Below are 21,882 nucleotides of genomic sequence, written 5' to 3' on the forward strand. Positions count from 1 at the left end.
ACGACCAAATTAAATACACAACTCAGTGAGAAAAACTCACCCTAAGGCCGGGATCACACACAGCGAGATACGGCCGGGTCTCGCAGGTTAAAATCAAGCTCTGGCACCGGCACTCCGGAGCGGAGTGTGCGGCCACATAGCAATACATGGAGCCGCACGCTCTGCTCCAGAGTGCCGGTGCCAGAGCTTGGTTTTAAAAGTGTATCATGAAAGATCTAAAAGGACTAAATAAAGTGCATGGGAAGTCTCTAAGAAAATACTGGTACCAAAAGGAGTCTTTTTAGATTGTTCATGATACACTTTTGCACTTATAGGTCTGTCCCTTTGGAGATTATTCTCCAGCATGTATATTTGATCTGTACCCTACATGGTGCATTTTTGCACTATGATATTTATTGTGAATTATTCTGTCCGTTAATCTGTTTTTAAATCATATGTAATAAACTATTTGAACAATGTTTCTTGATATTTCGGTTTAATGTTCACTTTTGGGAAGTGTTGAGGATGATACGAACAGTTAAAGGTTGCCTTGAATCTGGATGTGATAGCATTGTGAGAATACCAAAGGGGGGCAATGTAGGATCCTCTGGATGCGAGTATTCTGAGTCAGCGTGATTTCTATGGGGAATTTTTAGCTGTAGTTATACTGCTATTGGGGGCTCTGGGTTTCATTACACTAGAGGTTTTGGGGGAAGCAGGATTTAGATGTCACTACTTCAGTGGTTCTAGATGGGACTCATGGCCGTATCTCAGAGCTGAAGGCAACTCTCAAGGTAAGAAAGGATGGGGGCCACTGATGTACCATATGAGTTAAGGCCGGTAGACTGAAAATCTGAAAAGCCGCATGAAGTGAACTTGAGAGTGACTTCAGAGTTATTCTGTTAATGTACAGAGACTTTGCAAAAATACATTATTTTTAGTCAAAGAGTGCTGCGATGTTACTTAATAGGGTTGTCCACTAGTAGGGACAATCCCTTCTCAATACATATGTTTCCCCTTTTTAAAATAATAACACTTATGCTCACTTCCAGGGGCAGCGTGTTTCCAGCACTGTCTCTTCTGGCGATCGTGTCACAGTGTGACGTCGCACAAACCATCGGTGGTTTTTTCACTCTCCCCACTTTCAGACAAATTGCTTACATCCGGGGGAAGTGAGCACCGCTGCTGCTCTCTCTCTTCCTCTGGATGTGTGTGATACATCCGAAGGCGGTGAGAGTGACGTGGCCTCTGATTGTTCGCATGATGTCACACTGTGACACGATCACAAGGAGAGACATGCCCAACACCGCTGGAATGGTGGCGGCACTGGAGGTGAGCATAAGTGTTATCATTTTTAAAAAGGGAAGCATACAGATTGAGAAGGGGTTGTCCCGAGTAGTGGACAACCCTTTTGATGAGTGAAAGGACTACAGTCTCTGTATGAGCCTCCGATCGCTTTATTACCTTGATGCTAAAAAAAAGTGACTTCCACAGACACAGAACTGAGGTCAATGACAGCCTGGTTTAAGGCGTTCTCGAAACAGGAGACACCAGTATTATTAATGGCACATGGTACATGTGGGACACATTATGGAAACTGTATCGGGGCCCTGTCTGATCATGACAGTATGGTAATTGAGCAGATTGTTGGTTGGAATTTGGACTTTTGGATGAAAAAATTTGACCTGTGCATCACATGACAAAACATAAATGATATCTTCCATTTGCTCCCAAATGTTTGTGATTATTTAGTTGCATAATAGCTATGACAATGTAAGGCTGCTATCGTATGACCATGAAATCATGTTAATGATCGTATAAATTGTCATTATTATTCACTGCATTAATCTGGTTGGTTCACCAAAACATTTATCATGATCATGAATTATTAGGAAATATTTTTACATGAAATATTGAACTAAAACCAGTTATTTGAAAGTGGAATTATTGTTTTGGCTCACAATAGTCGTATAAATGCACAATATGAAAATGATTTATCTTTGGGAGCTTTGGCTGGAGAGCTCATTTAATACCAAACACTCTTTCCCGTGACATTGAGGATATCGTCCTCATTTCCTGACTGGAATGGGCGTAGAACTGAGAATAATCATGACATAGTAGTGTATGTCATTAAAGAAAAGGTCCAGCTTAGTTGTCAGACTTTTATATCGGTTACTTGAAGGAGTGCTCCATGGAATAAAAAATGTTTATGAACTGGCAGCAATTGCTAAAAAATAATCTTTGTAATGTAATTGTATAAAAATTATAAAATATTATAGCACTGTTGTGTAAGGAAAAAACAGATTTAGTGTCAAAACAGTAGCATGTGACCAGTCCTGATAGTTCTCTGCCCAGTGACCACCTACCTGTTGGATGTTGTGGTGCTAATTCTCATCTGTTGAGGTGGATCCTCTAAGCCTCTAGTCCCAAAGACCAGTTCTTGAACAGCACGTTGATGCCGGAGCAGCAGGACGGAGTGTGGGAGACGTAGAGGAGACTTCAATCCGATGTGACAGGACTGGAACAGTGATGACTGGTAGAGTAGAGAAGGATCAGCAATGACTGATGAAGCAGAACTGGATCTGTGATGACTGGTATACCGCTACTCCAGCAGTGTAGCAGAGCCCAGTGATGTAGCAGCGTTGATACAGTGATGTGGAAGTGATGCAGTAAAGCTGAGTTTTCAATGATAGTACGGTATAGCTGGCATGGCACAGTAGCAGAGTTGAGTAGTGAAAGGATTACAATTAGCTGAATTTTTAGGTGAAGTCCCACCATTCACGCGGGGACTATTGGACCAGGAGAGTGACATCATGGATGCATACCTAAATTGCCAGAGGAACATGACATACTGAAGAAGACACAAGTTCGGCCGAGGAGAGGGGGTGGAGAATGGGATGGAGCTGATCCCAAGGCAGGTGAGCCTTAGGCACTTGTTCTTCACAGAAATATTTTTGTTCCACTTCACTTGCTAGTCCCAATTATGCCCCCTAAAGTAGTCACGTGACCTACAGTCATGGAAAAGAGTATTGACACCCCTGCAATTCTGTCAGATAATACTAATTTTCTTCCTGAAAATGATTGCAAACACAAATTATTTGGTATTATTATCTTTATTTAATTTGTCTTAAATAAAAAAACACAAAAAGAATTGTCCTAAAGCCAAATTGGATATTATTCCACACCAAACATAAAAAAGGGGGTGGACAAAAGTATTGGCACTGTACGAAAAATCATGTGATGCTTCTCTAATTTGTGTAATTAACAGCACCTGTAACTTACCTGTGGCACCTAACAGGTGTTGGCAATAACTAAATCATACTTGCAGCCAGTTGACATGGATTAAAGTTGACTCAACCTCTGTCCTATGTCCTTGTGTGTACCACATTGAGCATGGAGAAAAGAAAGAAGACCAAATAACTGTCTGAGGACTTGAGAAACCAAATTGTGAGGAAGCATGAGCAATCTCAAGGCTACAAGTCCATCTCCAAAGACCTGAATGTTCCTGTGACTACTGTGCGCAGTGTCATCAAGAAGTTTAAAGCCCATGGCACTGTGGCTAACCTCCCTAGATGTGGACGGAAAAGAAAAATTGAGAAGAGATTTCAACGCAAGATTGTGCGGATGTTGGATAAAGAACCTCGACTAACATCCAAACAAGTTCAAGCTGCCCTGCAGTCCGAGGGTACAACAGTGTCAACCCGTACTATCCGTCGGGGTCTGAATGAAAAGGGACTGTATGGTAGGAGACCCAGGAAGGCCCCACTTCTTACCCCGAGACATAAAGAAGCCAGGCTGGAGTTTGCCAAAACTTACCTGAAAAAGCCTAAAACGTTTTGGAAGAATGTTCTCTGGTCAGATGAGACAAAAGTAGAGCTTTTTGGGCAAATGCATCAACATAGAGTTTACAGGAGAAAAAAAAGAGGCATTCAAAGAAAAGAACACGGTCCCTACAGTCAAACATGGAGGAGGTTCCCTGATGTTGTGGGGTTGCTTTGCTGCCTCTGGCACTGAACTGCTTGACCGTGTGCATGGCATTTTGAAGTCTGAAGACTACCAACAAATTTTGCAGCATAATGTAGGGCCCAGTGTGAGAAAGCTGGGTCTCCCTCAGAGGTCATGGGTCTTCTAGCAGGACAATGACCCAAAACACACTTCAAAAAGCACTAGAAAATGGTTTAAGATAAAGCACTGGAGACTTCTAAGGTGGCCAGCAATGAGTCCAGACCTGAATCCCATAGAACACTAGTGGAGAGATCTAAAAATGGCAGTTTGGAGAAGGCACCTTTCAAATATCAGGGACCTGGAGCAGTTTGCCAAAGAAGAATGGTCTAAAATTCCAGCAGAGCATTGTAAGAAAATCATTGATGGTTACCGGAAGTGGTTGGTCGCAGTTATTTTGGCTAAAGGTTGTGCAACCAAGTATTAGGCTGAGGGTGCCAATACTTTTGTCTGGCCCATTTTTGGAGTTTTGTGTGAAATGATCAATGTTTTGCTTTTTGCTTCATTCTCTTTTGTGTGTTTTCATTTAAGACAAATTAAATGAAGATAATAGTACCAAATAATTTGTGTTTGCAATCATTTTCAGGAAGAAAATGAGTATTATCTGACAGAATTGCAGGGGTGTCAATACTTTTGGCCATGACTGTAAGTGTTCTACATCTATATCCAAAATGAAGAACGGGTGGAACATTGCAGTCTTCTGATCACATGATGCTACTAGGGTGGAGAACGAGGACTGCCTCACCACAGTAAAGTGACCTAGGGGCAAAGACCTATGGGGGCTGAGCCATATGCTAATGTCACAGCTCAGCTGTGCCAGGACTAATGAAACAGAGAGTTTCCTGTGCTGTAATCAGTGCTTACATCTTTATTACAGCTAAATTGCGTCGATTCTTTTTTTTAAATTGATGTCAATTTCTAAACCTTTTTGGATCTCAGCACATCCGTTTTAGACTTTTCAAGAATCTAGCTGTGGATCTTGATGAAAATACTTGAAAACCAGAAGGTGTGGTAGAATCCAGGGTGATCCTGTCACATAAGTCATTGGTCAGTGAACTTAGTTTCATAATTCGTCAGAAATAGCATTCATAGATGATGTCAGAAGGGCTGTTACAAAAACTAAACCTCTTGTGTCCTTTAAAATTAAGAGGTTTTTTATTACTTAAATGTATGTATTTTTGCAATTGGGTTTTATTTTAAATGTTGCACCTTTTAGCTTTTACAGGATGATTGTTTTTCTGCACATTCAACTTTGACTTTGTCAGTGGCTGTAAATCATCTGAGAGGAGTTGAAAAGGATATTGTCATAATGGGCTGACTGACGGATTCTCAGTTAACTCATTCTGCAGTCAGCAATAGACACTATGTTGTACATTTTTATCATGTAAGCGATGTTGTAGTTCCTACACACTGACATGAAAAATACGGTACATTGTGATCTCAGTATCTAGCTTGACTGAGAGAGGGGCCGGTCCCTGCCAGTCCATCAGCCCCACCACGATGTGATTGCAAGGGGCCTTTGTTTGCTGTGGTAGCTGGAGACACAACTGAGGCTTCTATGTCTGCCATGTATGTGCGGCTATAAGCCTCCCAGCTTCAATCTTGGAAGTTTTATCCCTTAGGTGCTATAGTAAATAGTGACCCCTGCATCTAAGTCTTGAGAAATCAATCAAGACTTCTAATTCCTTCTAATTCCTAATCACGAGTCTTGCGCTTCATCAATTGCCCTGATACCTCTATATATAAATACGTTTATAGCAGTATAGACTCCGAACAAACCACTTCCAGCTGGACGTGTAACTTGTGCTCAGCTTAACAGTTCTACTAAAACTACCGTTCTGCTATTCACCAGAGCTGTCACTCAAGGAGGAAACTCCGCCCTGCCAGAAACAGGAAGTAAGGAGTGACTGCAAGGAGACTGCAGAGTTGTGAGCTGCTCAAGAGACAACATGAGAATACAATGTAGGAGAACGTGGTCAAATTCTGCACTGCTGAATCATGTAGTCCATAGGTATTGTTAAAAAGTGGTCTTTATTAGTGATGAGCGAATGTACTAGTTACATGAGATTTCCCGAGCACGCTCGGGTGTCCTCCGAGTATTTTTTAGTGCTCGGAGATTTAGTTTTTCTTGCCGCAGCTGAATGATTTACATCTGTTAGCCAGCATAAGTACATGTGGGGGTTGCCTGGTTGCTAGGGAATCCCCACATGTACTTAAGCTGGCTAACAGATGTAAATCATTCAGCTGCAGCAATAAAAACTACGTTTCCGAGCACTAAAAATACTCGGAGGACACCCGAGCGTGCTCGGGAAATCTCGAGTAACGAGTATATTTGCTCATCACTAGTCTTTATTCAACGCCTTTTTGAGTTTCAAAGAACTCCTTCATCAGGAAATACCACATAAGAATTCTGATTCTTATGTGGTATTTCCTGATGAAGGAGTTCTTTGAAACTCAGAAAAACGTTAAATAAAGACCACTTTTTAAGAATACCTTTGGACTTCATGATTCAGCAGCGCTGAATTTGACCACGTTCTCCTACATTGTATTCTCAATGGCCGGTCCCTCGTGGATCTGCAGCAGCGAATCTTTCCAATGCTTGTCTTAAGCTACGTCTGGTGAGCGCTTTTACCTTGCATTGACTGCTAAATCTCTGATAAAACCCTATTGCACTTTTTCCTCCAACAGTTTTCATAACAAGAGACAACATGAGCATAAGGGTATGTTTCCACGGTCAGTAAACGCTGCGGATTGGACGCTGCGTACAGTTGCAGCGTCCAATTCACAGCGGCCAGATGTTACAGCATAGTGGAAAGGATTTTATCGAATCCCTTCTCCACTATGCGTGCTTTGGCATCCCTGCATATACGCACATGCGGCACGTCTTTCCAAACCGCAGCATGTCAATTTATTTTGCGGAGACTCTTCATCTTCGCAAGATAAATATCACAGTGCAATGTATAGGACGCGGTGATTCCGCACGGTTCAGTGAACACATGCAGAATCACCGCGCGTACAAAAGCCGACAGCTCTTTGGACGGAGCGGACATGTGATGCGTCCAAAGTTTCCACTTCATTTACAGATTTGCGGCTTCATTTCTGTTACACCCCATATAGAGTTAAAGGGGTTGTCCATTTTCACAGATGTTTGGGCCATAGGCAGTTTATGCCTTAAAATAACAAAAGAATCATCACCAATATTGAGCCCATTCCATACACATTGGGATGCTTTAAAGGGACACTGTCACCTGGATTTGGAGGGAACAATCTTCAGCCATGGAGGCGGGGTTTTGGGGTTTTTGATTCACCCTTTCTTTACCCGCTCGCTGCATGCTGGCTGCAATATTGGATTGAAGTTCATTCTCTGTCCTCCGTAGTACATGCCTGCACAAGGCAAGATTGCCTTGCGCAGGCGTGTACTATGGAGGCCAGAGAATGAACTTCAATCCAATATTGCAGCCAGCATGCAGCCAGCGGGTAAGGAAAGGGTGAATCAAAAACCCCAAAACCCCGCCTCCATGGCTGAAGATTGTTCCCTCCAAATCCAGGTGACAGTGTCCCTTTAACAGCAATTACCAGAGCTATTTAACCATTTAGATGCAGCTGTGTAACACTTCAGTCTCATCTTCAGAGCTGGGCTCGGCTCCCTTCCTCTATGATTACAACCCTTATTGCCTTTTGTTTTTTTTTAAGGCTCGCTTGGACACACAGTAATGTCTGAGTAATGACACTGTAATGTGTTCAGTTGCCATTTGGAGTCTGCTGCCATCTAGTTTCTTTTGTTACTATAATATCCTCAGACTCCTTTGATATCTGCAATATGAACCTACAGCTCCACAAGACTAGCTGGTTAACCCATTGTTTTCTGTAAGCATTGCAAACTGTTGTACTGTGGATTCTTAAATTCACTCATACTGATTCTGTGACCTCCTGGTCAACCCCTTGCTGGTTAACCCATTGTTTGCTGTAAGCATTACAAGCTGGTATTACCCTGGTTACCGGGTACGATGTTTACCCTGGTTACCGGGGACCTCTGGATCATTGGTCGCTGGAGAGCTGTCTGTGTGACAGCTCTCCAGCGACCAAACAGCGACGCTGCAGCGATCGACATCGTTGTCGGTATCGCTGCAGCGTCGCTGAGTATGAAGGTACCTTTAGAGTCATTTTACATTACCCTACAATCTGCTGTAGATTCTACAATCTACATCTAATTTCTGCTTCAGATCTGCTGTTTTCATCATCTGCTCTTTTGTTTCTGTGGTTTGCGGTGTGTCTTGTCTAGCCTGTTGTCCAGGTTCTTATAGTTCCATGTGCCCTCCAGCTTGTTGTTCTGGGTCTATGCGTCCACCCTGACCTGTGGCTATGTGAATACATCTAACCAAATGAACTTTAACACGCTATTAATCATTGACAGCAACATTTAAATGGTTGTTTCTGGCTTCCATGCTACTTTGGATGACAACCAATCCACAGAGATGTGATTGCAGGGTACTGATGGCTTCTACTCCCATAAAGCTAAGCTTGTGGCTGGACTACATAGGAGATTGCTAATTGTCCATTCTATAGTGGCAGTGTTGTATTACATTATCTAATACAAGCAATTAAGCAGCACAGGTTCAAGTCCCCCTAGGGGTCTACAAAATAAAGTTACAGTTATTAGAAAAAAATGTTTATTTTTTTTAAAAAGAATCACCCCAATTCAGAAATAAAGAAACCGATTGATATATATATATATATATATATATATATATATATATATATATATATATATCTACTATATAAAGCTGAATGTGTGTGTGTGTGTGTGTGTATGTCCGGGATTGGCATCTGCACCGTCGCAGCTACAGCCACAATATTTTGCACAGTCACACGTCTGGACCCTGAGAGCGTCATAGGCTATGTTGTGAGGTGAAATTTTAACCCCGCGCTTTCCAATTCACCAAACAATTTTGCCCCTATCTACATAATGGGGAAAAAAGTGAAAGGAAAAGTGTTGGAGGCGTCGCAGCTACAGCCACAAAATTTTGCACAGTCACACGTCTGGACCCCGAGAGTGTCATAGGCTATGTTGTGAGGCGAAATTTTAACCCCGCGCGTTCCAATTCACCAAACAATTTTGCCCCTATCTACATAATGGGGAAAAAAGTGAAAGGAAAAGTGTTGGAAGCGTCGCAGCTACAGCCACAAAATTTTGCACAGTCACACGTCTGGACCCTGAGAGCGTCATAGGCTACGTTGTGAGGTGGAATTTTAACGCCGCGCTTTCCAATTCACCAAACAATTTTGCCCCTATCTACATAATGGGGAAAAAAGTGAAAGGAAAAGTGTTGGAGGCGTCGCAGCTACAGCCACAAAATTTTGCACAGTCACACGTCTGGACCCCGAGAGTGTCATAGGCTATGTTGTGAGGCGAAATTTTAACCCCGCGCGTTCCAATTCACCAAACAATTTTGCCCCTATCTACATAATGGGGAAAAAAGTGAAAGGAAAAGTGTTGGAAGCGTCGCAGCTACAGCCACAAAATTTTGCACAGTCACACGTCTGGACCCTGAGAGCGTCATAGGCTACGTTGTGAGGTGGAATTTTAATGCCGCGCTTTCCAATTCACCAAACAATTTTGCCCCTATCTACATAATGGGGAAAAAGTGAAATGAAAAGTGTTGGAGGTGTCGCAGCTACAGCCACAAAATTTTGCACAGTCACACGTCTGGACCCTGAGAGCGTCATATGCCATGTTGTGAGGTGAAATTTTAACTCCGCGCTTTCCAATTCACCAAACTATTTTTCCCCTATCTACATAATGGGGAAAAGTGAAAGGAAAAGTGTTGGAGGCAAATTGACAGCTGCCAGATGTGAACAAGGGGGACTTAAAGAATGAGAGCGATGGCGCCAAAGAGTATATACCGATCAGTTGCTAAGGTGGGGCCCCGACATGAGATACTCACCACACATGGGGATATGAACACACACACAAAATGCGCCACACACTACCACGTGCTTGAACACATATACCACCCTCAGCACACATTTCACCACACATACACCAACCTCGCCACATAAAAGTCGAAACACAAAAGTCGCCGCTCAAAACTCACCACGCGCAAAACTCGCCACATGCAAAAACTAGGCTCACGCAAAACTCGCCACAAGTGCAAAACTCACCTCATGGAAAACTCGCCACACGCAAAACTTGCACACGCGGAAAAATTGCCACATGCACAAAATTTGCAACACATGCAAAAGTTGCCTCACACAAAACTTGCACATACTCAAAAGGCACCAAACATAAAACTCACCACGCGCAAAACTCGCTATGCGCAAAACTTGCTGCACACAACTTGCTACACTAACCTGTCACATGCAACTCGACACACAAAAAGTTGCTACATGCATTTTGCCACACAAAACTCATCTCACAAAAGTCGCTACATGCATGTCGCCACACACAACTCAACACACACAACTTGACAAACAAAACTCGCCCTAAAACACACACAAGTCTGGTATTAGCCTTCAAAAATAAAAATCTGATTAATAAGCAGACAAACTACAAGAGCAACAAATGTACCATATAGGAAATACAGCAGCTGTCAGTCACATGACCTGTCTATTATGTGTATGTGTGAGCTAATATATACTGCCAGGGGGAGGGCTTCCTGTTGGCTGGGGATTTATCAGGCTGCCAATTTATCTTACAAATACTGAGGTAAAAATACTGAGCAAATAACATGTTAACGAGGTCTAATACAGGAGATCACACAGATATATACTATGTACAGGAGAGATGACACACAGGTATATACTATATAGAGGAGGAGATGACATACAGGTACATACTATATACAGGAGGAGATGACATACAGGTATATACTATATACAGGAGGAGATGACACACAGGTATATACTATATACAGGAGCAGATTACCTACAGGTATATACTATATACAGGAGGAGATGACATACAGGTATATGCTATATATAGAAGATGACATACAGGTATATACTATATACAGGAGGAGATGACACACAGATATGTACTATATACAGGGGAGATGACACACAGGTATATACAAATATACAGGAGGAGATGACATACAGGTATATACTATATATAGAAGGAGATGACATACAGGTATATACTATATATAGGAGGAGATGACATACAGGTATATACTATATATAGGAGGAGATGACATACAGGTATATACTATATATAGGAGGAGATGACATACAGGTATATACTATATACAGGGGAGATGACACACACAGCAGGTATATACTATATACAGGGGAGATGACATACAGGTATATACTATATACAGGAGATGACATACAGGTGTATACCATATATAAGGGAGATGACATACATGTATATACTGAGGTGAAAATGAGAGGTGTGAGGTGAAAATGAAAAGGTGTGAGTGCAAAATGAGAGGAGTGAGGGAAAATAGTGTAGTGATCGGAAAATGACAGATGTGAGGTCGAAATGACAAGTGTTAGGCGGGAATGAGAGGAGTGAGGGAGAAAATGAGAGGTGTGAGGGAGAAAATGAGAGATGTGAGGGGGAAAATTAAAGATGTGATTGGGAAAATGAGAGGCGTGATGGGAAAATAAGAGAAGTGACGTGCTATAACTAACCACAGATATTTACTATGCCCAGGCAACGCCGGGCTCTTCAGCTAGTATATATATATATGTACGGTATATATATATTCCGGTAAGACAAAACCAAAAAAACAATGGCATAAGTGTGTTTTTTTTCTCCACTTGACCCCACTTGGATTTTTTTTCCATTTTTTGAGTTCATTATATGATAAAGTGAATAGACAAGCCTTCATATGGCTATATCAACACAAAATAAAAAAGGCTATTAGAAATATTAAGTAATAGAATGAGAACAAAAATGAAAAATGGTCCAGCTAAGAAGTGTTAATGTGTAAGAACTTGTCCTAATTGGCGGATTCCCTGCTTATCCGCCTGGTCGGCCCACCCTGAGCTTCATCCCATATCTATTAATCCAAACAACACTGTAAATGCAAGTCCTTTATATGCAGACATTTCAGTAATAAAACCACTGCATAGCCTCAAAAGGCATGAGATTAATGAATGGTTTAATTACTAAGTTTACCCTGCTTATCACCTTATTATTAGTTATTATTAGACGACTTAGAGACACTCAGAGGAAACATTATGTGATAGATGGAGACTTCCAGACAGGCATTTGGTATTTGCTGTTAAATCTTTGCACACGTTTTTGTTGAATGTCACTATGGAACAGCGTTTTCTAGAATTTTCAGGAGACCATCACCAAAATAAGAAAATTATGAATTTATTACACAGCAGATTATTGCTTTTTCTTATCTGCTCTTCTGAGATGATTGATGGACCGCTTTCCAACGGAGCTTGTGCAATTAGGGATAACATACATGCTTGATAGATGCTGAGCACAATTTTCCCACAATATTAAATCTACCACTTATCTGCAGAAACATGCTCCTCGCGCCTCTATATACTCAGGTAGTGAGTGTCCTCATGTCAAAGGCAGGCCAGCGGATTTGAGTTTACAAGTCTCAGCAATTACCATGGGCTCTATAACATTCAGAAATGTCGTATGGTTTCTTGTGAGCAGCCGCACGTCATATAACATTTTTACATATATAATTAAACATGTAATGAAAATCAGTATTTGAACCTTAATATTTAATAGAAATATGTGTCAAAATCTAGGTCATCTCAATATTGTACCATAACTAAAGCAATACCTGTCACCAGGGCCGGCGTCAGCACCCGGCGTACCCGGGCAAGTGCCGGGGCCCTGGCGAGACAGGGGGGCCCATACAGGGCTGGCATTAGGGCCAGGCAGCTGCCTAGTGCCCCCGCTCTCCCAGGGGCCCTCAGCTAGCGGTACATCACGCAGCCGCTATGGGGCATCTGTGAGGCAGGGGGGCCCGCCTGTCGCCAGCGCCAACTCCCCCGCCACCGCATTGAACTATACTGGTGTCTGCCGGTAAAGTTCAAAGCAAATGATGGAGGAGAGGGCGTCACCTGACACTACCTCTCCCATCATTCCCCACTCTGCCTCTGACACGGCCGTTGCTATATACTATATGGGCTGTTATATGCTACGTGGGCTGTGCTATATACTACATGGCTGTTCTATATACTACGTGGGCAGTGTTGTATACTATGTGGCTGTGCTATATACTACATGGCTGTTCTATATATTACATGGGCCGTGTTATATACTACGTGAGCTGTGTTTATATAATATGTGACTGTGCTATATACTTTATGGGCTTTTATATGCTATGTGGGCTGTGCTATATACTATGTGGCTGTGTTATATGCTACATGGGCTGTTATATACTACATGGCTGTGTTATATGCTACGTGGCTGTGTTATTTACTACGTGGGCTGTGTTATATACTACAAGGCTATGTTATATGCGATCATGAATCATGGTATGTGTTAAAGGGGGGTCCACTGAGACTCTTTCGCCCAGGGCCCTCAAAAACCTGGAGCCGGCCCTGCCTGTCACTTAGGATGATGTCTACGAGCAAAGCTGAACAAAGGCCGCAGCTTAATACGGAGTCATGAATAAAAGCGGCACCACTATTATGAAATATATGATTGTGTAATATCAAAAAAGCTCAACTCAACAAAGTTCATCCACCCTCCCCACAGCTTGATTCACTCATGTTATTAAACTGATCGGTTAAAGGAACCTGACAGCTGATTGATGCTGCTCAAAACTCAGGCAGCATGGGTTAGAGACCGACTCTGGTATTGCCGCTGTGTATATTTTACACTGAAATGCAGCACAGGAAAATTTGGGCCAGATTCATTAAGGTAAAGTTAAAGAATTCTGGAGTAAAACACCTTAAGAAGTCGCAAAATGTTTGCATAGCTCAGATGGTGGACAATAATAGCTACGTCAATATGGACATGGTCGGAATGTGGCGTGACTTCGTCCGCCTGTAAAGTTCTTGTTACTTACGGTAAGTGGCGTAACTTATTCCACAAATGTACTATGATCTCTGACTACAGAACATTTCTGGTGGCGCCACACACCAGTTAAAGAGGTTGTCCACTACTAGGACAACCCCTTCTTAAACTAAATGTTCGGCCCTTATAAAATAATAAAACCTATACTCACCACCCTTGGCGGCGCCATCCCTGCTTTGTTGGCACTCGCTCGCCTCAGGGCTGTGACTCTAGTCTTAATGAATCAACTCTATTGTTTTAAGAGCAGGAAACGATGTGACCAGGATGACTAGTCCAAAAGGCAGTTCCCTGGCGACTTCCCTCTCCCCGCTCCTACTGCTTGACTTGACTTCCATGTACACACACACACCGAGAGAGACTTATCAGTCCTGGAGAACTGGGTAAGGAGAAGCTGCCAGGGAACTGCCTCTTAAACTAGTCATCCGAGTCGCAAGATCCCCGAACAGCTTTTAAAAGTATGTTTTTTTCTAAAGGTTGTAGCATCTAAAAGTATGTTTTTTTCTAAAGGTTGTAGCATCTGAACACATAAAGGCTTGGTTCCCATTGCGTTAATGGGAAAGCGCTAACGGACAGTGTTGCACGGCGAAATTAACGCCGTGCAACGCGTCCGTTAGCGCGCCCATTCACGGCAATGGGAACGCGCAGCACTAGCGCGTGCCATGTTCGGCACGCGCTAGCGACGCGCCAGTGTTTCCTGGCGCGCCACGGACGCTGCTCGCAGCGTCCGAGGCGCGCCCTCGGTCCGTTCCCCGCTCTCGCAGATCGGGGATCTGCGAGAGCGGGGACGTTACCGCGACCCCGGGACGCGGCTACATTAAAAACATTGCGTTAGCGCAACCCGCTAGCACTAGCGCTAAACGGGTTGCACTAACGCAATGTGACCCTAGCCTAAGACTTCAATAATGGAGTCGATCATTGACTCATGGTGCCTGTGGTTCAGACAGCATGAATCTTCTATGTTGATCTTTAATTTGCGGTAACGAGCAGTGATTTCTAAATACATATTATCAATTTTTTTTTCATTCCTACCCAGAAAGAGTTAATCGAATTAAAAAGTACTTCTTATTTTTTTAAATCTAGTCTTTAAGCCTTTGAGGACTTCTGGAATGCAAAAATAAAAATAAATCGTGTTGAGTCTTCATGTTCTAAACTGTCCTTTAAGACGTTTTCTCTTTCAACTTTCTTTACTAAATGTTGTGTCTGGTTTTAAAAAAAAATAAAATCAGCTCCTATTTACCCTCCTCATGTCCACCGTTACGCCCTGGCCACTGATCTGGTTCTTGTGTACAGACTGCAGTGGTGACTTTGCATCATCAGCGCTGCAGCCAGTCACTGTCAGCAGTCAGCAGAGAAGCTGGGGGGTGCAGCAGTGGACTTTGGGAGGGTAACAGTTGATTTTTATTATTTTTAACACTGACATCACAGTTTTTTAAGGAAAATTGAAAAGGAAAAACCATTTGAAGGGGCTAAAAATATTAAGATTTGTGGTGATTTTGAGCCTCGGATGACAAATTTTTTGTGATACCAAAGACTGACTTTGGCTGTTCACATAACAATTTTATGAACTTTTTTGCAGGCGAAAAATGAGGACCTAGATGTTTAATGCAAGCAGTGACCCTGATGGATTGTATATGGAGGGGGCTCAGAGGCGTAGCTAGAGCTTTTGCTGCCCGGGGCTGTTCCCGAGTTTGGCCCCCACCCCGCTCAATACACACAAAGGTTACCAAAAATGGTTTTCCTGTTTTGTAGAACTTAAACTGGGCCTAATGGTGTCACCCCCACATGCCACACCTGTGACTTAATACCACCACACCATGACCAGGCCACATAGTGACCGAATAATACTATATACAAGGGACAAATACCACAACACCATTTCCAGACCACATATTACCACCACATAGTGACTGAATACTACAATACTGATCAGTAATAAAAAAAACCCACAATACTATCACCATAAGTGCCAGTATTCACAGGAGATCTGTACTTAGTATGCAGTGTCTGTGTAGAGGTAATACAGAGATCACTGGTGACATTATACACAGGACCTCTATATAGTATACAGTGTATAGTGTCAGTGTATAGGTAACACTGACTCACCAGTGACGTCTCTAGGTGAAGTCCTTCATCTTTCATCCAGCACAGACCGCCATCATTCCTTCCAGCCAGGACTCGTTTCTGCAGGAAATAACACAGTTATCTCGAGCTCCGCTTGCAGAACACAATACTTAATTTTTCACAACTTCTACATTACACCACATGAAGATAAAAAGGCGATATAGTGTCACTCTGCACAGTAACAGGACCGCCCCCCCATTTAAAACAGTATACTCAAAAAATAAAATAAATACATCACTGCAGTAATAATATCCCTTAATTATCCCCTATGGTAACACTATTCCCCACCCTGGCCCCGTTTATCTCATTCCTGGCTCCAGCCATATGTTCTCGCATCCTGCCCTCATGAGTATCCATTCTACCCCATATGATCTCCCCATCCTGCCCCACCAGCCTCCATCGTATCCGTCCTGCCCCATGATCCAATCCTGCCCCGTGTCTCCAATCATGCCCCGTATCTACATTCTGCCCATGCCTCAAGTCCTGCCCCCAGTGTGTCCAGCATATTACCCCCATGTTGTCCAGCAATCTGCCCCAGTGTGTCCAGCATATTACCCCCATGTTGTCCAGCAATCTGCCCCAGTGTGTCCAGCATATTACCCCCAGTGTGTCCAGCAATCTGCCCCAGTATGTCCAGCACTGCCCCCAGTGTGTCCAGCAATCTGCCCCAGTGTCCAGCCTTTCCCCAGTGTGCCCAGCAGTCTGCCCCAGTGTGTCCAGCATATTACCCCCAGTGTCCAGCATTGCCCCAGTGTGTCCAGCATATTACCCCCAGTGTGTCCAGCAATCTGCCCCAGTGTCCAGCATTGCCCCAGTGTGTCCAGAAGTCTGCCCCAGGGTCTCCAGCATTGCCTCAATGTGTCCAGAAATCTGCCCCATCGTCTCCAGTATTGCCCCAGTGTGTCCAGCAATCTGCCCCATGGTCTCCTGTATTGCCCCAGTGTGTCCAGCATTCTGCCCCATGGTCTCCAGTATTGCCCCGGTGTGTCCAGCAATCTGCCCCATGGTCTCCTGTATTGCCCCAGTGTGTCCAGCATTCTGCCCCATGGTCTCCAGTATTGCCCCGGTGTGTCCAGTAATCTGCCCCATGGTCTCCAGTATTGCCCCGGTGTGTCCAGCAATCTGCCCCATGGTCTCCAGTATTGCCCCAGTATGTCCAGGAGTCTGCCCCAGGGTCTCCAGCATTGCCTCAATGTGTCCTGAAATCTGCCCCATGGTCTCCAGTATTCAGTGTGTCCGGCAATCTGCCCCATAGTCTCCTGTATTGCCCCAGTGTGTCCAGCATTCTGCCCCATGGTCTCCAGTATTGCCCCAGTGTGTCCAGCATTCTGCCCCATGGTCTCCAGTATTGCCCCAGTGTGTCCAGCAATCTGCCCCATGGTCTCCAGTATTGCCCCAGTATGTCCAGAAGTCTGCCCCAGGGTCTCCAGCATTGCCTCAATGTGTCCAGAAATCTGCCCCAATGTCTCCAGTATTCAGTGTGTCCAGCAATCTGCCCCATAGTCTCCTGTATTGCCCCAGTGTGTCCAGCATTCTGCCCCATGGTCTCCAGTATTGCCCCAGTGTGTCCAGCATTCTGCCCCATGGTCTCCAGTATTGCCCCAGTGTGTCCAGCAATCTGCCCCATAGTCTCCTGTATTGCCCCAGTGTGTCCAGCAATCTGCCCCATGGTCTCCTGTATTGCCCCAGTGTGTCCAGCATTCTGCCACATGGTCTCCTGTATTGCCCCAATGTGTCCAGCATTCTGCCCCATGGTCTCCAGTATTGCCCCAGTGTGTCCAGCAATCTGCCCCATAGTCTCCTGTATTGCCCCAGTGTGTCCAGCAATCTGCCCCATTGTCTCCTGTATTGCCCCAGTGTGTCCAGCATTCTGCCCCATGGTCTCCTGTATTGCCCCAGTGTGTCCAGCATTCTGCCCCATGGTCTCCAGTATTGCCCCAGTGTGTCCAGCAATCTGCCCCATGGTCTCCAGTATTGCCCCAGTGTGTCCAGCATTCTGCCCCATGGTCTCCAGTATTGCCCCAGTGTGTCCAGCAATCTGCCCCATGGTCTCCAGTATTGCCCCAGTGTGTCCAGCATTGCCCCCAGACAGTCAGACATAAAGAAAAAAAAAAAAAAGTAAAATCCTCACCTCTCCCATTCCTAGCGCAGGTCCGGTGCAGCCAGTCAGCGTCTCTCCGGCTCTGCGACGCTCAGGACAGAGAGGCTGAGCGGCGCGCACAGTAGTGACGTCATCGCGCCCTCTGCTCTGAGACGTCGCAGAGTCAGAGGACGCTGAAGCCGCAGGAACCAGGAGAGGTGAGTATTAGAGCGGGGGGCGGGGGCGGGGCCCGGGGGTGGGGGGAGCTGGCCCTGGTCGTGGCAGCGGACGGCGCCGCCCGAAGATTTAAAGGGGCGTCTTTTTTTTTTTTTTCTTCTCCTGCAGCGCCGGCCGCCCCCCGCATTGTGCCGCCCGGGGCGGACCGCCCCCCCCCCCGCATCCCCCTTCCTACGCCACTGAGGGGGCTCAGAGAAGAAGCCTCTTAGATAATAACATCTCAAATGATGTGAATCCTAAACTTTCCACACTGCATTAATGTCATACTTGGCTCTCCTCTAGTAGAGAATCACAGCTGCTGTGGAATAACCTCATACTTATATAAATAAAGAGATAATAACTTATTAAAGTTGCAGCCACATCCTGTTTGTAGCCGGCCCAAATACTGTACAGCAGATTATGTTTTCATGCTGCTCTTCTCCATTTTCGGATGGATAATCATCTTTATCCTCATAGTAGAATGGAAAATCAGAATGTCCACGGGCAATGTCATGTAATGAAAGGGATTATCAATACGAGCAGAGCGCTGCCCTCATCGATTTGCATTCTGTACAGCGCTGAGCAGAAAACAATATTATTTATTATTATCAAAGTTTGTTTTTTTCCCGAAAAAAAAAAAAAGGCATCTGGAAATCGGTCATGAAATTTATGTTTCCCCTTGCTTATAGGACAAACATATTCTGTGCAATTTTATAGATACTGTTCTATCTGCAACAAAGTTTAAAATATACTTTTCATGATTTTATACACTCACTTTAATGGCTCATCGAGACGTCTGTAGTTTTGGTCTGAGTGTGACCTGTAAAAACTTCGGATTGCTCTCGTACCAGTGTTATTCAATGAGGCCGTGCACATGTCCGATTTTTGCCCATGCAGCATCCTCGATTTGCCTCTGATAATCGGATCTCTTTCGACCATTCAAGTCTATGGGCAAATACCAATGGCAAAGATGCTGCCAAAAGAACCAGAAAGACACATCGGGAAAAACTCCTCTTGTGATTTCCCGAATGAACTTTAGCTTCAAAAAGTCGGTGTGTATATGATCATCTACACCGTGTTCAAATTATTATGCAAATTGGATTTAAGTCATATTGTGTCTCAGGGCTCAATGGATCACTTAAATCAATCTTAAACACATGTGATAATTAGTTTTCCAGGTGATTCTAATTAAAGGAAAACTACTTAAAAATGATGTATCACATTATTAAGCAGGCCACAGTTTTCAAGTAACATGGGAAAGAAAAAGGATCTCTCTGCTGCCGAAAAGCATCAAATAGTGCAATGCCTTGGTCAAGGGATGAAAACATTAGATATTTCCCAAAAACGTATGCGTGATCATCATACTGTTAAGAGATTTGTGGCTGAATCTGAGCACAGACGTGTTCGTGCTGATAAAAGCATAATGAGGAAGGTTTCTGCCAGGCAAGTTCATCGGATTAAGAGAGCAGCTGCTAAAAAGCCATTACAAACCAGCAAACAGATATTTAAACCTGCTGGTGCCTCTGGAGTCCCTCGAACCTCAAGGTGTAGGATCCTTCAAAGGCTTGCTTTGGTTCATAAACCTACTATTCGGCCACTAAACAGTGTTCACAAGCAGAAACAGTTGCAGTGGGCCCAGACATACATGAAGACTAATTTTCAAACAGTCTTGTTTACTAATGACTGTTGAGCAACCGTGGTTGGTCCAGATGGATGGAGTAGTGGATGGTTGGTGGATGGCCACCATGTCCCAACAAGGCTGCGACGTCAGCAAGGAGGTGGAGGAGTCATGTTTTCGGCTGGAATCATGGGGAAACAGCTGGAAGTGCCCTTTAAGGTTCCTGAAGGTGTGAAAATGACCTCTGCAAAGTGTATAGAGTTTCTGTCTGACAACTTTCTTCCATGGTATAAAAAGCAGAAACGTGCCTTCAGGAGCAAAATCATCTTCATGCATGACAATGCACCATCTCATGCTGCAAAGAATACCTCTGAGTCATTGGCTGCTATGGGCATAAAAGGAGATAAACTCATGGTGTGGCCACCATCTTCCCCTGACCTCAACCGATAGAAAACCTTTGGAGTATCATCCAGCACAAGATCTATGAGGGTGGGAGGCAGTTCTCATCAAAACAGCAGCTCTGGGAGGCTATTCTGACTTCATGCAAATAAATGCAAGCAGAAACTCTACAAAAACTCACAAGTTCAATGGATGCAAGAATTGTGAAGGTGATATCAAAGAAGGGGTCCTATGTTATCATGTAACTTGGCCTGTTAGGATGTTTTGGAGTTAAATAGCTATTTTGTTCAGTGAATGTGACCTCCTAATGCTGCAAATTCCACAAATGAGCATTTTCAGTTCTTTAAAACATATCAAATGTTTAGAAATTCTACTGGGCCCAATAATTTAGAACAGTGCATTTTGAGGCTTTAACCATTTTGGAGATTATACTGTTATCATTGGGAGGGGTTTTCAATAAAATTCAATGTATAATCTAATGGGTGACTGATGACTTTTATTAGACGGACTGTCATTTGCACCGACCATTAAGGAAAATCTGAGAAAAATATAATTTGATAATAATTTGGAACATGGTGTCAGTGACATCATGTGCACCTACCCAGAGCTTAAGACAGGGATATTTTCTGCTCCTCCAAAAAGTTTCTCTTGAGGTTCCCGTCTGCTAAGAAATTTGTGATTCTGGAAGGCTCCTACCGTGTATTCATAATGGCAAACATACAGATTGACAGGTGCTAAAAATAAATTGGCAACATTTCAGTCTAAGCCATTTCTCTGTACTTTTGAGCAGAAGGCTTATTAACACTACTTTTTTAAATATAGAGAAGGATTTAGATGTTTTAAACTAGAAAAACCTGGAATAGATTTTTTTCTAAACACAAATCTATTCCTAATAGGAAATTTATATTCCTTGGCTTGAATTTCTATGAGGGCAGAGAAGGTAAATAGCAGTGAAAGAGAACGAATGGGCGAAGCCGCTGCGAGATGATGACTGTAAATTTATGTGATGATAAAAACTGTCATTTGCAGATTGATTTCTAGGCCTATTGTATGAAAAGACATTACATTACAGACAATAATGGCCTAATACTGACAGCAAAGTGGCTCTATTTAGAGCTGGGTAATTTGTAGATAAGGGCAGTTGAATGATATGTATAGAACAGGTTGGCCATGCAAGACAATTTCCATGATGATTGTTCTTTTCTTTTACTATTGGGACAAGAACATTTAGGATGTTATATGTGAATCTTGAGTGTTTAACAGATCTGATGAGAACCACACCATGTATCTAGTGTGGTGGGCCCAACACCATCTGGTGGGCACCTAGTTTGGTACAGGATTAGAGTTGACTAAAAAAATTCATAGGACCCTAGTCTGATGGTCACTAGAGATGAGCGAACCCGATCTTCAAAGTACCTCCGATACTAGATGCTGAACACAGACTTTCCCTTGAAGTCTGTT

General features: G+C 43.6%; 1 protein-coding gene across 3 annotated transcripts in view; it reads left to right on the forward strand.

Moving 5' to 3' along the window:
- Positions 1–21,882, forward strand: part of PRKG1 (protein kinase cGMP-dependent 1) — a 1,430,268-nt gene that overhangs the window by 171,925 nt on the left and 1,236,461 nt on the right. The window lies entirely within an intron of this gene.

Source organism: Ranitomeya imitator, chromosome 2, assembly GCF_032444005.1.
Source record: "Ranitomeya imitator isolate aRanImi1 chromosome 2, aRanImi1.pri, whole genome shotgun sequence".
In the NCBI taxonomy this organism is placed as follows: Eukaryota; Metazoa; Chordata; class Amphibia; order Anura; family Dendrobatidae; genus Ranitomeya; species Ranitomeya imitator.